At 50.3% G+C, this 4337-nt stretch overlaps 1 long non-coding RNA gene across 1 annotated transcript; it reads right to left on the bottom strand.

The window, feature by feature from the left end:
* Positions 1-332: 332 nt before the first annotated feature.
* Positions 333-1547, bottom strand: LOC129625135 (uncharacterized). The gene is made up of 3 exons (XR_008701271.1): positions 1267-1547; positions 581-681; positions 333-492 (listed from the first exon to the last, which is right to left on the bottom strand). It is a non-coding gene; the product is annotated as an uncharacterized LOC129625135 (long non-coding RNA).
* Between the last annotated feature and the right edge of the window lie 2790 nt (positions 1548-4337).

Below are 4337 nucleotides of genomic sequence, written 5' to 3'. Positions count from 1 at the left end.
CCTATTGATGTAAAGGTCAGGTGGGAACAGGCACCCACTTGTCCCCAAGGCAAGAACCAGCAGCTTCCTGTAGCTTCTAGCCTCCAATGAGAAGCTTATTCTCCTCTTCACAGGGAGGGGCCCATCAGAATGCTGGAGAACCTTCCAGCTGAGGTGGAGCACCCCTCTCTCCATGGTTCTGGGCTGCAGGGTACTGGGCTTTTGTTGAGGCAGGGAGGCTGATCCTTCTCCCTTCACTGCTCATGTCTGTCTCAGTTATCTGCTGCTGTGTAACAAACTACCCCAGAGCTTAGAGGCTTAAAACAACCATTTATTATTATCCATCAGAGTCCTGTGGGTGGGTTGGGTGGTTCGCTTAGGGTCTCTCATGCAGTTGCAGTCAGAAAGCAGCTGCTGCCCGGACTTCCCTGGCGGTCCAGTGGTTAGGACTCTGTGCTTCTACTGCAGAGGGCCCAGGCTCAGTCCCTGGTCAGGGAACTAAGATCCTGCAAGCTGGGAGGGCGTGGGGGGAACACAGCTGCTGCTGAAGTCATGTCAAGGCTTGATGGGGCCAGACATCCAAAACAGCTTCTCCACTCACCTGTCTGCCACCTCAGTTGAGATGACCAGAAGAATCAGGGACCAGCTGACCATTGTTTCCTCTTCATATTGTCTTGCCACGTGGCTAGCTTGGGCTTCCCCCTATTGTGGCAGTCTCAGAGTCAGATATCTTAAATGGCAACTAATTTATCCCAGAGCATTGTCCCAAAGGGGCTTCCCAGGTGGTGCAATGATAAAGAATCCACCTGCCAATGCAGGAGATGCAAGAGATGCAGGTTCAATCCCTAGGTTAGGAATGTCCCCTGGAGGAGCAGATGGCAACCCACTCCAGTATTCTTGCCTGGCAAATCCCACGGACAGAGGAGCCTGGTGGGCTGCAGGCCAGGGGGTCACAAAGGGTCGGACACGACTGAGCACATGTGCACACAATGTCCCAAATCAAAGGTGGAAGCTACAGGGCTTCTTACAGCTCCCCACAGCGTGGCCTCAGAGCTCCATTCTGTTGCTCTCACAGGGCCAGCCCAGAATGAAGGTGGGAGACAAGGGTGTGCAGAACAGAGTGCGCTTCTCGACGGGCCACCTTTGGAGCCCGGCCACTGCTGTGGGCTGCAGTCTATGGGGTCGCACCGAGTCGGACATGACCTAAGCGACTTAGCAGCAGCAGCAGCAGCACTGCTGTGTTGCTGCCATAAGCACTCTCTTCTCTTCCTCTGCCTCTAAACTCACCAGCGCTCCTTCTTAGAGTCTTCAGTGGTTTTTCCTCATCTTCTGGCTTCAGATTACTCTAGTGCTGCAGACCCAGACCTGGCCTCTCCTCTACATGCCCTCCCTTAGTGATCTCATCCGGCCTCAGGCCTCTAAACAATGATCAGCTGACAACTCCTGAATTTACATTGCCAGCCTGGACCTCTCCTCTGAAGTCTAGCCTCTGGTCTCCAACTGCCCACTTGACATCTGCACGTGGGTATCACATGGGGGCCTCAATGCTAGCCCCTCTAAAAACACCTGCCACCCGCTGCTCCCAGACACTTCATAAAAGAGTGTATGTCAATAGCCAGTAGTCGCACATAAAAAGATGTTCAATGCCATTAGTCATTAGGGAAATGAAAATTAAAATCACAATGAGACACCACTATACATCTATTAGATTGGTCCAGAAGACCAATCATAAGAAGTGTTGGTGAGGACGGGAAGCATATGGAGCTCTCATACGCTGCTGGGGAAATGAAGAACGTGCTAAACCATTTTAGAAAACAGTTGGGTAGTTTCTTGAAAAGTTAAACATGTCCCCACCATAAGATCCCATTCCACTCCTAGGCGTTTCTCCAAGAGAAACGAAAACATTCGTCTCCACGAAGACTTCTGCTTTAATGTTCAGAGCAACTTAATTTATAATCACCAAAAGCTGGAAACAATTGAAGAGGTTTGTTAACAGATGAATGAATAAACAAATCATGGAACACCCAAAACAATGGGATACTTCTCAATAGTTAAAAAAAAAAAGGAATGAATTATTGGTACCTATGACATCTCAAACGGAGGAGGCAATGGCACCCCACTCCAGTACTCTTGCCTGGAAAATCCCACGGATGGAGGAGCCTGGTGGGCTGCCATCTATGGGGTCTCTAGGAGTCATACACAACTGAGCGACTTCACGTTCACTTTTCACTTTCACGCATTGGAGAAGGAAATGGCAACCCACTCCAGTGTTCTTGCCTGGAGAATCCCAGGGACGGGGGAGCCTGGTGGGCTTCCATCTATGGGGTCGCACAGAGTCGGACACGACTGAAGCGACTTAGCAGCAGCAGCAGCATGACGTCTCAAAATCATCATACTGAATGAAAGAAGCCGACCTCCAACACGTAACAATGAGTACATACTTCATTATTTCACTTACATAATTTCTGGAAAATGCAAACTAATTTACAGTGACAGAAGTCAGTAAGTGGTGGTCGGGGGAGGAAGGGAGGAGGATTGCAAGAGGCCACAAGAATGGATGACAGATTTGGGAGGCAATGAATTTGTTCGTTATCTTAACTGTGGTGAAGTTTTCATGGATTTGACCTATAGCAACACCAATCCAAGTATACACTTTAAATATGTGCCGTGTAGTATATTTCAATTATACCTCAATGAAGTTGAATCAAGGAAAAAGAAAGACATGGGTTTGGATGAGCGTGTGTGCTAAGTTGCTTCAGCCGTGTCTGAATCTTTGCAACCCTACGGACCACAGCCCGCCAGGCTCCTCTGTCCATGGGATTCTCCAGGCAAGAATACTGGAGCGGGTTGCCATGCCGTCCATCGGGATCTTCCCGACCAAGGGATCAAACCCGCGTCTCTTATGTCTCTTGCATTGGCAGGAAGGTTCTTTACCACTAGCATCACTTGAGAAGCCCGAGTTTGGATGAATGCACACCAAAAGTTAATCATCGTTACCTTGCGGAAAGGGTGTGGGGCAAGAACTATCACCTGTTACCTTACACGCACGCAGCTTCCTAGTTTAAATTTCCTACAACAAGCACGTATGACATGTGTTTAGGAAAAAGAGCAATACATTTTTTTATCCCAAGTCTCAGCCCAGCACTCAGGAGGCCTGTGTCACATGCCCCCAGTGGACCATGTTGTTCCACTAAACAAAGACACTTCCTGGAGTTGAGCAGAGGGTTTCTGGGCCAAATTCCAATCTAGAGACGATGAAAAATGTGCTCCCTCAGAACAGGGACTTTATTTACACCTTATATCTACATTCTGGACGGAGGCCCATGTGGGATGATTGCCCAGGAAGATAATGGAGTCATTAATCTCTGCCCCAGACCGACTCCCCCAGCCAGCTTCCCACTGGGGTAATTAAACCACCTTGCAGCCTGGTGTTCGTCTCCATGGGGTCTGCGGGGCAGAGGGACGAGGCCTCTCTGGATGCCACACTTGGCTTCTCCAGAGGGGCAGGTTGCTGGGTGACTTTAGGACAAGTGAGCTGAACCCAGGCTGGGGTCCATGGTCGTGACTTGGCTAAACCCAAGACTCAAGCAGACACAGGCTTCTCTGCATGGGAGGAGGTTGGGAACAGCTGTACGAGCGTCTGCTTTTGTGAGGTTGCCCATGTGTGTACTTGCACTCTTCCTAACCTCACACTGGTTCCCTTGATGGGCCCAGGAGTGCGCTAATCCACCTCTCCCCTCAAAGACTTTCTCCCTTCCTCAATAATAGCATCAAGACCTTTCAAAGGAGGACCACCTCCCCCTGCCCTCAGACCCAGAAGCTACATCCTGATTTGGCGTGGCCCTCACTCTTCAGAACTGGGTCCAGCACCCGCAATCGCCTGGGAGCTTATTGGAAATGCAGAATCTCGATCTCCACCGCAGACCTACTGACCTCGAATCTTCCTTTGTGAAATATTTACTTATTTGGCTGTGCTAGGTCTTGGTTGCAGCATGTAGGGTCTTTGTTGCAGCGTGTGGCTTCTTTTTACCTGCAGCCTGCAGCATCTTTGGGCTTCCCAGGGGGCGCTAGTGGTAAAGAACTCACCTGCCAATGCAGGACACAGAAGAGACACGGGTTCGATCCCTGGGTCGGGAAGATCCCTTGGAGAAGGAAATGGCAACCCACTCCAGTATTCTTGCCTGGAGAATCCCATGGACAGAGGGGCCTGGTGGGCTGCAGTCATGGGGTCGCAAAGAGTTGGACACGACTGAAGCGACTTAGCACAAGCGAGATGTTTAGCTGTGGCGTGAAACTCTTGAACCCTGATGCCCTGATGTCCAATATGGTGATCTAGCCACTTCCTCAAGGGGCCTTCC

Source organism: Bubalus kerabau, chromosome 13, assembly GCF_029407905.1.
Source record: "Bubalus kerabau isolate K-KA32 ecotype Philippines breed swamp buffalo chromosome 13, PCC_UOA_SB_1v2, whole genome shotgun sequence".
Lineage (NCBI taxonomy): Eukaryota > Metazoa > Chordata > Mammalia > Artiodactyla > Bovidae > Bubalus > Bubalus kerabau.
Note: the sequence above shows the minus strand (reverse complement) of the source record. Positions and strands in the feature narration are given on the sequence as shown.